Raw genomic sequence first — 17,610 nt, 5'->3', positions numbered from 1 at the left:
CTTCAATTCCTTCTTGAATCACCTGTTGAAAATTGCTGGGAGCATAGGGACAAATGCACTTTTCCAGTGTCTATAGGAAAAATTAAATCTCATGTTACCTCCCAAGCTGCAAAAGCTTGTCTACCAAAATGAGCAAAAAAGAAACCCCAACCCCTCAAGTCTTTCAAGAATCTAACCAAATGGTGCTTTAAACATGAGTCCACTGTAAGTACTCACACTCCATTATATCCGTTATATGCCTGAGTGACTGCTGAAATGAAATGCTACTTTGATTTATTTAGTTATGAGTAATCACACAGATAAGAACACACGTCAGGAATGACATCTGCTTAAAATATCACTGCCGTAATAATGCATCTACTGAGCACACATTAGGCATGATGTTCATCCCTGAAGACCACGTTGGAGAGAGAAGAACACTAAAATGATATTCAGCTGGCAATTAGAATCTGGACACTCAAGGAAAGCCATGATAAAGCTACTCAATTAGGTTGTAGGTAGAACACCCCAATTAATAGATAAAAAATATTCTTGTTTCTCTTTATATTTTCTTCCTATTTTTGAGGCAGGGTCACAATCCATCCTAGCCTAACATGAAACTTACTCTGAAGCCAAAACCAGATGGTCCTCCTACCTTGACCTCCCTAGGGCTAAAATTAAAGGCAGGAGCTATGACACTAAGCTTTCTTTGCCTGTGCATTTTTTGTGCATGCATATGGGTATGTGATGTAGGTGCATATGTTTTCATAGTGCACACAATTATGGAGGCAAGTGGTTGATCTTAGGTGTCTTCCATAATTAATCTTCTACCTTATTCATTTATTTGATATAGAGTCTTTCACTGAACACGACTCACTGATTCAACTGGATAAGCTATCCAGCAGTGTCAGAGATCCTCCTGCCTCTGACTCCCTAGCTCTGGCATTGTGAGAGCATGCCACTACATCTAGCAATTGATGTGGGTGCTAAAATCTTGACTCAGGTTCTTATGTTTGCACAAAAAATACCTTTTTTGTTGTTGTTGACTAAGCCATTTCCCTGTCTCTGCTTTTCTTTCTTGAAATGCTTTTTGTTACAGTTTAAATTTGGGAGTGTCCTTCAAAGGCCCATTTGTGTGAAACGTGGTCAACAACTCATTTCAGAGATTAAGTTTAGAGAAAGGCTTTCAAATCTTTGGGAACAAACTCTGTAAGGGGGACTGTGGGATCTAGGTTTTTTTGCTTTTTCATTCTCTGGCTAAGAGGTGCATAATTTTGCTCTGTTGTGCTTACTTTGCTACCTTATTCCATGCTAACCAATCAGAAATCTCTAAAACTATGATCCAAAATTAACCTTTTCTCAAATATATATTGATTTATCACAGTTACAAGTTACAGTTATGAAATAATACTGATTAAGACATTTTGCATTGCAAAATAATTTACATAAATCGTATCATGAACATATCAAATAAAATGCTCTCCTGAATGGTTTGGTGTACTGTAACACATGTTAAGAATGCAAACTGAATTGACTGTAGGGGCACACATCTGGGATACTAAAAATCAGAAATCAGAGACAGGAAAATTCTGAATTTGAGGGCAGCTTGGGATGTACAGTGTCATACTGTTTTAAAACAAACAAATACAATCTAGCAAGGTGTTTGAAGCTCTCTATAAAATGGACATAAGTACATTTCCTAGCCTTGTTTCCACTGCCCTTTTTTTTTTTTTTTTTTTTGGCTTTATGGTAAAGCAACACTGGTAAATTCAAGGGGGTATTCGTTATCAACTTTCTGAATAAACCTGACTTTCTCCTAACAACCAGACTTTGCTAAAGGAATTTGACACCAGGAATATACTTAATGTGACCCTAACAACACTAAATCTCAAGACCATTCTGACTACAGAATAGGAGTTAGCAAAATTGCTGGTGTTAAAGAAGATCTAGTAGGAGAAAAGATGTACCCATTTCAATGTGCAGAAGCTGTTCTGCTTCTCTAGAGCCTATCTTGTGTTAGAAATTAATTAACATATAGAAAAGCAATAATCCCAGCACTCAAGAGGTAAAGGTAGGAGGGTTGCTATGAGCCCAAGCCCACCCTGAGATGACATAGTGAATCCTGGGCTAGAGCAAGACCCTATCTTGAAAAACCAAAAAATAAAAATAAAAAAATGAAGTACATTAGAAATTCATATTTCAAAAAGACAAGCCAATCAATAGTCCTAAACTCAATTTTGACATAAACTTTGAATATTGATTTAAAATATTTTTGATTAATATGATAGTCACTAATGAACAAGGTAGACAACACTGATGAACATCATAGTTTTAGAACAGAGAAAAATAGACAGTATCCAATCCAAATGTGATTTTATGAGAGATGGAAATGCTAAGAAAACTTTAATAAGAATGCGAGAAGGAGCAGTAAGAAAAAATGACACAATGAAATTTGAGGAAAAATGGTTGAACCTGGAACAGATCATTCTCAGTGAACTTACTCAATCACAGAAAAAAAAACTCGCAACATAGTCTCACTCATCTACAGCACCTAACCAGAATCTACCCAAGATACCTTACATACCCAACAAGCATCTTGTGGACTAGACACTAGTATGGATGAGGAGGGAGGGAAGGGCATCGAAGGGGTGGGAAACACTAATCTAGACACAAACGGCAATGGTACCATAACATTCTACTTCCCAAAAGGCAGACCAAATGGCTAAACCTTCACCAGGCACTTACAGAGAACACCTGAAATACAAGACACTGGAGAGGGTAGGATCAAGGCTAACCTTAATCTTCTATATCTTCACTCCCTCTCCTCTTCCTCTCCCCAGCCCTCTCTCTACTCTCTAATTCTTGTATATTAGTTTTCTTTTTTTTCATTTTCTTCGTGGGCACTGACCTGTGACTCCCAGTACCAGCATGGGGCTATCATTCACAATGACCTTTTGATCAGAGAAACTTACAAGGTTTCCTAAAAGAATGACAGATTTCTGTCAGAGTACTTGATGACCCACCAAAGGTTAGTGATAAGACCCTATTGCTGAAGACACCATATGCAGTTGACACGTAAAATGGAATGGCATGGCTGGAAGCTAGAAGAGAGTCAGTCTCCAGACAGTCAACGCATCTAGTGCCAGAAGGTGCTACATGGGCGACAGGGGGAAAATGACCAATATCTGTCCAAGCAACTCATGGTCTTAACTACTTAGCAACAAATAACCAGTTGTGATGCCCACACAAGTGCAATAGTGGCACATAGCCATGGTAGGAAACCAACTACTCTTGATTTGGCTAACTGATCCCCTCAGTCATATGGGACCCATAGCTGGAGCTGGGAAACAAGTCAGAACCATATCCAAACATAAGCCCACTCTTCAATATCAAGCTACCATCAATCATGAGCTGCATGAGGGCCTACACCTATTAAACTCTCTATTAAAAAAGTAAGAGTTCTTAGTCAAGAAAGATAAGGAAGGTCACATTATATTGATTAAGGACACAATCCAACAGGAAGACATTACAATCCTAAACATAAATGCACCTAACAAGGGGGCTCCCAAATTCGTCAAACAAACACTATTAGAACTAAGGTCACAGATAACACCAAACACAGTGGTGGTGGGTGACTTTAACACCCCACTCTCATCAATTGACAGGACATCCTGGGAAAAAATAAACAGACAGGCATCTGGACTAAAGAGGTCATAGAAGGAGTGGACCTAATAGATATATACAGGACATTTCATCCAAAGGCTGCAGAATATACATTCTTTTCAGCAGCACATGGAACATTCTCTAAAATAGACCATATATTAGGACACAAATCAAATCTTAATGAATTGAGGAGAATTGAAATAATTCCTTGCATTCTATCTGACCACAATGGAATTAAACTACAAATCAGTAGCAAGACAGGCTATAGAGCATACACAAAATCAGGGAAACTAAACACTACACTACTAAATGATGAATGGGTCAATGAAGAAATCAAGAAGGAAATCAAAAACTTTATAGAGTCAAACGATAATGAGAACACAACATATCAAAATCTCTGGGACACAATGAAGGCATTTCTAAGAGGTAAATTTATAGCCTTAAGTGCCTATATTAAGAAATTAGAAAGTTTGCAAGAAAATGACCTAATGCTTCACCTTAAAGCCTTGGAAAAAGAAGAACAAGGCAAACCAAAAATCAGTACACTGGAAGAAATAATAAAGATTAGGGCAGAAATTAATGAAATAGAAACAAACAAAGAAGCAAACAAACAAAACAATCCAAAGAATTAATGAAACCAAGAGTTGGTTCTTTGAAAGGATAAACAAGATTGATAAACCCTTAGCAAATCTGACCAAAAGAAAGAGAGAAGAGACACAAATTAATAAAATCAGAGATGAACAAGGTAACATCACAACAGATTCCAGAGAAATTCAACAAATCATAGGGACATACTATAAAAGCATATACTCCGCAAAGTATGAAAATCTGAAAGAAATGGATGATTTCCTTGATCTATATGACCTACCTAAATTAAATCAAAATGAGATTAATCACTTAAATAGACCTATAACAAACATGGAGATCCAAACAGTTATCAATAATCTCCCAACTTAAAAAAGCCCAGGCCCAAATGGATTCACTGCTGAATTTTACCAGACCTTTAAGGAAGAGCTAATACCATTGCTTCTTAAGCTTTTCCAGGAAATAGAAAAAGAATAAATTCCACCAAACTCCTTCTATGAGGCCAGCAAAACCAGGCAAAGATAGAACAAAAAAAGAAAATTATAGACCAATCTCCCTCATGAATATAGATGCAAAAATTCTCAATAAACAATTGGCAAACAGAATACAAGAGTATATCGAAAAGATCATTCACCTGACCAAGTAGGCTTTATCCCAGAGATGCAGGGATGGTTCAACATACGCAAATCTATAAATGTAATGCATTATATAAACGGGTTGAAGGACAAAAATCACATGATCATCTCATTAGACGCAGAGAAAGCATTTGACAAAATCCAACATCCCTTCATGATAAAAGTCCTACAGAGACTGGGAATAGAAGGAACATATCTCAATATAATAAAGGCTATCTATGACAAGCTTTCAGCCAACATATTACTAAATGGGGAAAAAATGGAAGCTTTTCCACTAAAAGCAGGAACAAGACAAGGGTGTCCACTGTCCCCACTTTTATTTAATATAGTTTTGGAAGTCTTAGCCATAGCAATAAGGCAAGAGAAACACATAAAAGGGACACAAATTGGAAAGGAAGAGATCAAGTTATCATTATTTGCAGATGACATGATTCTACACATAAAGGACCCTAAAATCTCTACTAGCAAACTGTTACAGCTAATCAAAACCTACAGCCATGTAGCAGGATACAAAATAAATACACAGATATCAGTAGCCTTCATATATGCTAACAACAAACACACAGAGGATGAAATCAGAGAATCACTCCCATTCACAATTATGCCAAAAAAAAAAATAATAAAGTACCTTGGAATAAACCTAACAAAGGAAGTAAAGAATCTCTACATTAAAACACTCATGCGAGAAATTGCAGAAGACACTAGAAAGTGGAAAAATATCCCTTGTTCCTGGATTGGAAGAACCAATATCGTGAAAATGGCAATCTTACCTAAAGCAATCTACACATTTAATGCAATCTCTATCAAAATTCCAAAGGCATTCTTCATGGAAGTAGAAAAAACAATCCAAAAATCCATTTGGAATCACAAAAAACCTCGAATATCTAAAATAATACTGAGCAACAAAAATAAGGCTGCTGGTATCACCATACCTGATTTTAACCTATACTACAGAGCCATAGTAACAGAAACAGCATGGTACTGACACAAAAACAGAAATGTAACTCAGTGGAATAGAATACAGGACCCAGATGTAAGCCCAAGTAGCTATAGCCACCTGATATTTGATAAAAATGCCAAAAATAGTGATTGGAGAAAAGATAGCCTCTTCAGCAAATGGTGTTGGGAAATATATATCTGTAGAAGAATGATAATATATTCTTCTCTCTCGCCATGCACAAGAATTAAGTCCAAATGGATTAAAGACCTTAACATCAGACCTGAAACTGAAGTTGCTAGAGGGAAAAGTAGGGGAAACCCTTCAACATATTGGTCTTGGCAAAGACTTTCTGAATACAACCCCAATTGCTCAGGCAATAAAACCACAGATTAATCACTGGGACCTAACGAAGTTCCAAAGATTTTGCACTGCAATGGACACAGTGAAAAAAGCAAAGAAGTAACCTACAGAATGGGAAAAAAATCTTTACCAGCTATATATCCGATAGAGGATATATCTAGGATATACCAAGAACTCAAAAAGTTAAATAATAAGGAATCAAACAAGCCAATCAAAAAATGGGCTATGGTGCTAAATAGAGCATTCTCAAAGGAAGAAATAAGAATGGCATATAAGCATCAAAAAATGTTCTACGTCACTAGTCATCAGGGAAATGCAGATTAAAACTACACTGAGATTCCATCTCACTCCTGTGAGATTGGCTACCATCATGAAAACAAATGATCATAAATGTTGGCTGGGATGTGGAAAAACAGGCACACTTCTACACTGCTAGTGGGAATGCAATCTGGTCCAGCCCTTGTGGAAATCAGTGTGGAGGTTCCTAAAGCAGCTAAAGATTGATCTACCATATGACCCAGCTATAGAACTCCTAGGCATATATCCAAAGGACTCATCTCATTTCCTTAGAAGTACGTGCTCAACCATGTTTATTGCTGCTCAATTTGTAATAGCTGGGAAATGGAACCAGCCTAGATGTCCCTCAACTGATGAGTGGATAATGAAGATGTGGCACATTTATACAATGGAGTTCTACTCAGCGGTAAAGAAAAATGAAGTTATGAAATTTGCAGAAAAATGGATGGATCTGGAAAGTATTATACTAAGTGAGGTAACCCAGGTCCAGAAAGCCAAGCGCCACATGTTCTTTCTCATATGTGGATCCTAGCTGCAGATGATTGGGCTTCTGTTTGAGAATGAAAATACTTAGTAGCAGAGGCCAATAAGTTAAGGAGACATAAAGGGTAGAGAAAGGAAGGGAAGAGGGCACTTAATAGGTTGATATTGTATATATGTAAGTACAATGATGGTGATGGGGAGGTAATATGATGGAGAATGGAATTGCAAAGGGGAAAGGGGGGGGGAGGGAGGGAATTACCATGGGATTTTTTTTTATAATCATGGAAAATGTTAATAAAAATTAAAAAAAAAAAAGAAATAGAAAAGGACTGCCAAAAAAAAAAAAAAAAAAAAGAGTTATCTCATTTGTCCTGGTGCTAACTTACTCTCTGTTGGAGAATCTGCTTCTCTTTTTCAGATCGATGTAGATCCTAAGGAGAGAGCTACTCCATCATACATCAGAAGGGCCCCAGCTGAAACTAAGAAAAGTTGGCTAAACAAGCAAGGGTAGTGTTTTCCTGATGAACTGGATACCAGCCCCAGGGGGAAGGAGTCCAACATAGAGAAAAATCAACTCCTACCAAATCAGAGAGCCAGAGACCCAGAGGCCCCCGACACCTCATCACTGAAGCAGACCAAAAATGAACCCACATGACTCAGGGAAATTTTGAGGAAGAGGGGACAGAAAGAAAGTCAGAGCCACATGTTGGGTCATGATATGCAGAGACATTTATCCTACCCATAACTGTGAGCTAAGTCCACAATGTATGCCCCATATACCTCAACAAGGAAGGGCCAATGGAGAGGGGGTAGGTCACGGATGTGCCTAATGATGGTACCAAACTGACTGTATCTGCTGAATAAAAACTAATTAATAAAAAAATTAAATAAAAAATGAATGCTAGAAAGAAAGAAGAAAATGATAGTGATAAAGAATGTCTTAAAATGGATTAGGATTAGTTATACTCAAGTGAAGAAAAAATCAGCAAGCCTTGGGCTGGAGAGAAGGCTTAGTGGTTAAGCGCTTGCCTGTGAAGCCTAAGGACCCTGGTTCGAGGCTCGGTTCCCCAAGTCCCACATTAGCCAGATGCACAAGGGGGCGCACGTGTCTGGAGTTCGTTTGCAGAGGCTGGAAGCCCTGGCACGCCCATTCTCTCTCTCTCTCCCTCTATCTGTCTTTCTCTCTGTGCATGTCGCTCTCAAATAAATAAATAAAATCTTTAAAAAAAAATCAGCAAGCCTTAATATAGGTTAATGGAAATTACTCCAGCTGAATCACTAAGAGAATAAAAAGTGCAGCATACTATAACACTCAGAAACTATGGTATAAAATATTATCTACTTTTGTGTTTGTCTAGTTTAAATAAGAAAAGAAAGAAGCAGAGATATTAAAGATATCATTATCAAAACAATCAGAAAATGTTTTGAACATGATGAAAAGAAAAATCACTACACTCAGAATATAAGGAACATAGTTTAAACCTTCCTTTATGATAGAAGTGAAAAGTCATATGTTGGGCTGAAGAATTAAATGGCTTAGCAGTAAAGGTACTTGCCTGCAAAACCTAAGTACCTACATTTGATTTTTCCAATGCCCATGTAAGACAGAGGCACAGGGTGAAGTATACCTCTGAAGTTTGTTTGCAGTAGCTGGAGACCCTGGTGGGCCCATTCTCCCCCCCCCCCCTCTCTCTTTCTCTCTCTCAATAAATACAAATTTTAAATAGCTCATATTAGTAATAAGAATGTCTTCCAGTTATAGAATGATGATCAATGGAAATCCAAAGGAAGTAGAATAAAGGAAATAATTAAAATAAGGTAAGCTTAAGGAAATTGAAATTGGAAAACCAAAGAAAATGTATGAAACCAATGACTGCTTCTTTCAAAATATCTTTAATGCCAGCTGACTAGATGGTTTGGTAGGTAAACCATGTTTTTCTGCAATTCCTTTTTTTATTTTTGCCCATATCCACTTAAAACCATGTTTATTTCATAACATGAGCTAGGAAAGCTTCATTTTTTTATTAGTTATGTACACAGTGTGTATACTGCCATGTTGGTGACATTAGCCTCCTCCCTGTCTTTTCTCCCTCCACGGAGACCCTCCTCTTTGGGGAATGTGGGTTGTGCATTGTGGGGTTAGCCATCAGTTATGGGTAAGAGGCAATGTCTCTGTGCTTAATGACCCAAAATGTGGTTCTAACAATGTTTCAGCCCCCTCTTCTGCAAATTTCCCTGAGCCATTTTGGGCTCATTTTAGGTCTACTTCAGTGGTGATGTCTTGGGAGCCTCTATGTCTCTGAATATCTGGTGTGGTAGGAGTTGAGTGTTCTCTGTGTCTGTCTCCTTCACCCTCGTGCTGGTACCAGGTTCACCAAGAAAGCAGCACTCTTGCGCATTTCCCCAATTACTGTTGGTTTCAGGTGGGACCCTGGTGAGGAGCGATGGGCTGACTCTGTCCTCAGGATCTACGTCCATCTGAAAAAGAGAAGCAAATTCTTCAATGGAGAGTGAAGTTAGCACCAAATAAATGGGATAACCATTATTATTTTAGGGAGAATTTAATAGGTGTAAGCCTTCTTGTAGCCCACGATTGGTGGGAGCTTGATAATGGAGAGCAGGCTCACTTTTTGGATATGGCTCTGATTTGTTTTCTAGCTCCAGCTATGGGTTCTGTTCCAGAGCAGATCAGTTAGCCAAATCAAGAGCAGATGGTTACCCACCATGGCCATGTGCCACTATTGCACTTGTATGAGCATCATGTTAGGGTGTTTACTGCTGAGTTGCTTAGACCACAAGCTGCTTGGACAGATGTTGTTCATTTTCCTGCAGTTGCTCATGTAGCACTTTCTGGCACTAGACAAGCTAACTGTCTTGGGACTGACTGACTTCTAGAGTCCAGCAAGGTCGCTCTATGTTCCATACAAACAGCATATGGTGTCTTCAGTAGTAGGGTCTTACCAATAACCTTTGGTGGGTCATCAAGTACTCTGACAGAAATCTCTCTTCTTTGGGGAAACCTTGTAGGTCTCTTTGATCAATAGGTCATTGTGGATGTTAACTACATGCGGCTACTGGGAGTTACAGGCCAGCACCAAGGAAAAGAAAGATGAAAAAGATAAATAATATAAAAGAGACACAGAAAAGAGAGAACATAGGGAGAGAGAGAGAGAAAGAATGAATGAGATAGAGAAAGAGAGAGAGAGAGAGAAACAGGAGAAGATTAAGGTTAGTCATCATCATACCCTCTCTAGGATCCTATGATTCTGGAATTCTCCCTAAGGACCTGATGAAGGTTCAACCACTTAGTCTGTCTTTAGGATGTAGAATTTCATCATAACATTGCCATTTTGTTCCAGTTTTGTGTCCCCCATTCCCACCCTTGCCCTCCCCTCCCACCCCACCCTCCCTATTGTCTAGTCCTCAAGATGTTTATTAAGTATGTTAGCATTTGGGTCAGATTCAGGTTAGGAGCCACAGATGAATGAGACCATGTGACAATTATCTTTCTGTGGTTGGGTGAGTCCACTGAGAATGATTTTTTCCCTGTTTGACAATTTTTCTTCAAATTTCATTGTGTCATTTTTCCTTACGGCTGTGTAGAATTCCATTGCATAGATATACCATATCTTGGTTATCCATTCATCTAATAATGAACATCTGGGTTGATTCCAGCACTTAGCTATTATGAATTGAATATTATGAATTTTCCCACAATTTCTGATTCCCAGCACCAATATAAAAGGCAGGAGTGGAGGTGGTGCCTATGCCGGCATTGGGAAGGTAGAAAGAGTGTCTATGGGGCTTGCTTGCTACCTAGTCTAGCTGCGGTGGGAATTAGTTTCATTGAATCTGTATTAGCAGATTATTATCATATAAAGTTAATAATTTATTTTAGGATTCACCCTTTGGTGTTATAAATGCTATGGGTTTGGATGAACATATGATAAATGCAGCCACCATTACATAATTGTACTGACAGTTTCCATTTTCTCAAAACTTCTGAGGTCTAGCTTTTCACTACCTCCCCTCAACCCTTGCAAAATGCCCTGCAGTTGGAATCATGAATATGCGGCCTTTTCATATCAACTTTTCCCATGTTCTGACATCTAAATATCATTTTTAGTGGATCATTTTATTTAGGCACTGGGTCTTATTTTAGTGTACAGATGTACCATTTCTTATTCAACAATTCACATATAGAGTACCATCTTGTTCCAATACAAGGTTTTGGAATTTATGAATAAAGTTGCTATACTTGCCTGTGTGCAGATTCCTTTATTATTTCCATTCCTTTGTGTGTCAGTGAGTGTAATTCCTGGCCCCTATGGTATTGGTATTTGTTTTTCTTAGACATTCCCAAACTGCCTTCCATAGTGAGGGTATCATTTTGTGCTCCTGCCAGTAAATAAATAAGCCACTTTCATTTCCCATCCTTGTCATCACTAGTTTTCAGGGTTTTAATTTTCAGTCATTACATGGTATATATAACTTTGTTACACTGTTCTAATTTGTGATACTCTAAATAAATATACATTGAGCATGTGTTTATGTGCTTAGTTGCCATCTGTGTATGTTCTTTAGTAAAAAGTTTGTTAGTTCCCTAGGTTTTTAACATGATCATTATGAATCTTTAATGTATTGTGATGTTTTTGTTTTCCCCCCTTTGGAAACACTTGAAATAAATTTTAGAAAGAATTGCTGATCCAACTGGGTGTGGTGGCTCACGCCTTTAATCCCAGCACTTGGGAGGCAGAGGTAGGAGGATTATTGTGAATTCAAGGTCACCCTGAGACTTCATAATGAGTTCAAGGTCAGCCTGGGCTAGAGTGAGACCCTACTTTGAAAAACCAAAACAAACAAACAAACAAACAAACAAACAAACAAACAAACAAACAGAATTGCTGATCCAGAACTTTGGGGACCCATGAAAACAACAAAGCTGTAGAAGTTCTCTTACTTCAGTGTTTACATTTTATAATACTAAGATGTTGCATAGATAGGGGCAAGCTATACTGACCCATGTTTGTTACTAGCAGATTTAGTACATAAATAAATCCATCCAAGACAGCAGAAAGAACTCAAGGAATTCCAGGTACAGGTCTATGAAGAAGAGTTAGTCTTCTAGTTACAGTCTGATCAAACACTCATAGGCATATTCTCAGTGCCCTTTGATACAGCTGTTCTTGGACTTCTGTTTGTTTTTTGTTTGTTTGTTTGTTTGTTTGTTTGTTTGTTTGTTTGTTTGTTTGTTTTTTAAGGCAGAGTCTCTGCGGGTGTGGTGGCGCATGCCTTTAATCTCAGCACTCGGGAGGCAGAGGTAGGAGGATCACCATGAGTTCGAGGCCACCCTGAGACTGCATAGTGAATTCCAGGTCAGCCTAGGCCAGAGTGAGACCCTACCTCAAAAAAAAAAAAAAAAAAAAAAGGCAAGGTCTCATTATTTAGTTCTCAAAAATTAAATTGGGGCTGGAGGAATGGCTTAGTGGTTAAGGGCTTCCCTGTGAAGCCTAAGGACCCCGGTTCGAGGCTTGATTCCCCAGGACCCACGTTAGCCACATGCACAAGGGGGTGCACACTGGAGTTTGTTTGCAGCTGCTGGAGGCCCTGGCCTGCCCATTCTCTCTCTCTCTCTTTTTTTCTCTCTCTTTCTCTCTGTGTCTGTTGCTCTCAAATAAATAAATAAAAATAAAATATAATAAAAATAAAAAAAAATTAAATTGCAATGGCTTTATACAAAGTAATGCTTGCACATATCAGTATGTTACTTATACTTAGAGTACATTTTAATGAAGTGTGACTTTCTTTGATCTTAACAATGAAAACACAAAAGCCCACTGAAAGGAAATATAATTTAATTTTCTACTAACAGTACATTTACTAAGTTTGATAGTAATTAATAAATAGCTCCTGAGGAAAATAATTTGCATTATATATGTATTCTTCTAAATGAACCAATCAGCAGATCACAGTGAAGAGGAACGTGTACTTCTGGTGAATTATGAAACCTCAAACAAGCTGACTGAGGAAAACCCTCCTGGTGATTCCAACATGTCAATTATACATACTATGGCTTCCTTTATAAAAATTTGATATGAAAGTTATCTTTCAAACTCCTAAGATACATTTTAAAGGAAAATTTCCTGGTCATGTAACCATTTCTATTTTTATTGAAAGTAGCAAAAGTACCAGTCAAATAACTATGTATACAAAAAGACATTAGTCAGAACTTTGGATCTGTATGTTTTATGTTTATGAAGTATGATGTCATGGTAATTTGGGATAAAATAATAAATGAAAAATTGTTCCAGACCTATGTGGATTATTTTCTTATGCTTTGAGGGACCAGGCATCTGGAAAGTTCTTGAGCAACCGGATCTTAAGGTTTGGCTGACTGTTATGCTGCAGGTAACTCTCTCAGACAGCAGGGAGCATGTGGCTGGTCATTGCTCAGGGCTCCTTAAAGGAGAAATGGGCATGTGTGTGTGTGTGTGTGTGTGTGTATACCATGGCTCATGTGTCAGAAGACAGCATGTCTTTCAAATGCTATTGAAAATGAATTGTCGGGCTGGAGAGATGGCTTAGCGGTTAAGCACTTGCCTGTGAAGCCTAAGGACCCTGGTTCAAGGCTCGGTTCCCCACGTCCCACGTTAGCCAGATGCACAAGGGGGCGCACGCTTCTGGAGTTCGTTGGTAGTGGCTGGAAGCCCTGGCGTGCCCATTCTCTCTCTCTCCCTCTATCTGTCTTTTTCCCTGTGTCTGTCACTCTCAAATAAATAAATAAAAAAAAATGTACAAAAAAGAAAATGAATTGTCTAGGTTCAAACCCAACATTCCTAGTCCCTAATTATTGGACTAGTAATTAACAAAAAATCTGAAAAAAGAGAATTATTATTTTGTTTTATAATTTGTTTGAAAATAACAGCTGAATTTATCAGATGAAAGACTATGTATCTTTGTTGAAAATAATATTGGATATACTCATTACTTTGTTATAGAAATATGGATATTTGATTATTAATTCCTACCCATGATTCCCACCCTTGGAAGGTGTACTCCATTATTTTTCAAAACAAAATTCATATTCTGAAAATAACTGTCTTTAATATGCTCCTGAAAGTATAGATATAATTAACATCTACTGGGGCTGGAGAGATGGCTCAGTGGTTAAGGTGCTTGCCTGTGAAGCCAAAAGACCCAGGTTTGATTCCCCTGTACCCACGTAAGGCAGACACACAGGGGGTGCATGCCTCTGGAGTTTGTTTGCAGTGGCCATAGGCCCTGATGCGCCCATTCTCTCTGTCTCCTCTCCTCTTCTCTCCTCTCCTCCCCTCCCCTTTCCTCTCCTCCCCTCCCCTCTTCTGTCCTGTCCTGTCCTCTCCTCTCCTCTCCTCTCCTCTCTTCTCCTCTCATCTCCTCTCCTCTCTTTTCCCCTTCTTTTCCCTTCCCTTCCCCTCTCCTCTCCTCTCCTCTCCTCTTCTATTTTCTCTCTCTCTCCTTCCAAGTAAATAAATAAAATAATTTAAAAGAATAATAATTAACATCTACTTAGTTACTGGCACAATACTATTCTAAGCCATTAGTATACATTTTATTTATATTTATTTCCTCAACAGATACATGTAATTATGTATCTATCAGATGATGACACTGAGTCCATAAAGACATTAAATACTAACTAGAAAGTGGAAAATGTGTGATTCATGTTGACCTCAAGCCTATGTAGTTACCATTTATTAACATTACTTTGTTTTACTTGTTCACTGGAAGAGAGATGTCTTCAAACTCTACTAGACCTGTTCAGGATTTCACTTTCTCCTCTTTTTCAATCTTGAATATTTTCTGTATTTCTGTAAATTCATGGTATATGGCTATAGTGTTCAATGGGCAAAACTCCCTGCCTTGTCACTACCTTTCTATGACAATGTGAGTTTTTTCTTTGTGGTTGTTATTTTCCTTTATTATTAATTTAATAATTCCAAACCACCCCACTTCTGTTTTCTGCCACAGACAGACATTCCAATCTCCTGTATTCTGTACCATGTTATTGTTGTTTTGTGTAATACAAATTTTTACAGCCACCTTAAGATAAAATATTGTATCCCAAATGAAATTCAGATGGGAATGCAAAATTACTTGAAAGTAACATGATGTGTAAAATAAATCTTTGAAGAGATAACAAAACACTTGCGTTGAATAGGCAGTCTTTTGAAATAACTGCTTAAAATTTTAAAAGTAAAGCATTTTCCATTATAGTTGCATTTCCTGTAGAAATCTCTCATTTGTTTTTTGTTCATTTCTTTACATCCCCGCCCTTTTCTTTGCAGTCTCCCACCTATCTTTTTTTTTTTTTTTTGCCATTATCTCTCATTCTTTCTGCCTTATACTCTCATTTTACATTCTAGACCTTTCTTCTGTCTAGGAAGCTCCTTGACATTTCCTATGTCAAATTGTGTGTTGTAATCAGCTTCAGGTTGCTGGGATGAGCTTCCAAACAGACAGTTTATGGGAGGAATAGGATTTATTTCAGGCTTACAAATCCAGGTTAATTCATTCCATAATGGCAAAAGAGGCTGGCTCCTTTTCAAAGATCTGAGCAGAGAGACAAACACCAGCAGCCAACCAGCATAACAAGTAAGCACAAAACCTCAGCAAACAGCAGGGTCTCTCGTTAGAGCTCAAGCTCTCTGTGTACCTTTGGGCTAGAGATCCAGCCCACCTCCCAGTAATGCCTCCTCCAGCCAGGTGACTAGAGAAAAGCTTTTTTTTTTTTTTTTAAATTATTTATTTATTTATTTGAGAGCGACAGACACAGAGAGAAAGACAGATAGAGGGAGAGAGAGAGAATGGGCGCACCAGGGCTTCCAGCCTCTGCAAACGAACTCCAGACGCGTGCGCCCCCTTGTGCATCTGGCTAACGTGGGACCTGGGGAACCGAGCCTCGAACCGGGGTCTTAGGCTTCACAGGCAAGCGCGAGAAAAGCTTTTGATAAAAACACCTAAGTCTACTGAGGGACATTCAAACTACCACATTCTGCCCCTGGTTCCTAATAGACTCATAACCATCTCACATTGTAAATTATATTCAGTCTTTACAAGTTTTAATACTGTTACATGGCCCCGAGTGTCATCATTAAGACTGTCACTTCACTGTGAATCCTATAAAATCAAAACAAGTTTTATACTTCCAATTTATACTGGCACAGAGTAAACATTTTCATTTCTATTGCTGTAATGAATAACAAAGAGTGTGAACCAATGCAAAATCAATAACCATTAGGCAAACATCAATCATCTGCAGTTCCTGCCCATGCTATAATGAGTGACCAGTGGCAATCTCTGGATGTTCCAATTCTGCCCCTCCATCTGGGATGAGTAGCCAGAGGAGATTCCCATCCTGAGCCAATGGCAATCCATGGTATCCCTGACTAGTCCTGATATGTCCAAAACATCTTTGCGTCTCCATGCAAAGCACAGCTCAATTTCCAATGTATTCACTGGAGTTTTTATCAGGGCCGTCACACCCGGTAATGGCCTCTGGAACAGTGTGCACTTCATGGCTTCCAAAACAAATCCAGGTATGCAGGACACAGCCATGTTACTAATTTAGGGAGGAAATAAATCTTGACCTTGAAGATCAGGTTTCTTTCTTACAAAGGGTTTGCATTTATACCATTTAGTCTTTCAACCTCAGGCATCCTTTCCATTGTTTCAATGTAAAGTGGTTGGACAGTCTTTAATTATGGTAACATCTCTTTAACAATAGCAACTTCAGCAACAAGTCTCAGGGCCAGTAATTTTAAATGCTTTGAATTTCTCCCATTTCAAATCTTAAATCTTTTACTTCTATACCTTCTTCCAAGAACATTATTACTTTTAAATTCAACCTTTATCAGACTCTGTGGACAGGGGAAGCAGAATGCAACCAGCTGTTATACCAGTAGCCCAGTTCCAACAAAGTTTTCTGCTGTCTTTCCTTCTCTTTTGAAAGTTCAAAAACCAACACAATCTCTGAACTTAGTCTTTTGAAACTCTCACCATAATAGTCCATAAAACTTGACTTACTACTCTGAAAGACATCTTTACTTGCAAGTCCTAAGCTCTGTCCCATTCCTCCAGCACAAAAGTTCCAAAAAACCATAACCCAAATGGTCAGATTCATTGTAAAAATGCCCCCCACACACACACACATACACTTCTCTGGTATCATTGTCTGTTGTCATCAGATACAGGTTTCTGGGATGGCCTTTGAAACAGACCCATAGTTGATGGGGAGGAATGGGATTTACTTAAGGCTTACAAATCTAAGGGACGTTCCATAATGTTGAAAGAAACTGTCTGTTTCACAAATCCATGCAGATAGAAAACCAGCAGCAGCCAGTGAGCACCACAAAAATGCACAAAACCACAACAAAGATCAGGGACTCGGCAGAGTTCAAATGATTTGCACACATCTCTGCTAGGAAATCCACTCTGCCCTCAGTGACATCTTCTGTAGCCAAGGGGCTGAAGACAAGCTTTTTAATAAAAATATATGAGTCTACTCAAACTACCACACCTTCCTTCCAATAAATGTTTTCCTAGGCAGTTGTAGTGAGCATTGGGGGAAGTTTGCTTGATGTCCTTGCTTCAGGCACACAAATCTCTCTAGTTGGTATGTATTAGTTG

Source organism: Jaculus jaculus, chromosome 14 (assembly GCF_020740685.1).
Source record: "Jaculus jaculus isolate mJacJac1 chromosome 14, mJacJac1.mat.Y.cur, whole genome shotgun sequence".
In the NCBI taxonomy this organism is placed as follows: Eukaryota; Metazoa; Chordata; class Mammalia; order Rodentia; family Dipodidae; genus Jaculus; species Jaculus jaculus.
The sequence above is the reverse complement of the archived record's forward strand: the minus strand, read 5'-3'. Positions refer to the sequence as shown.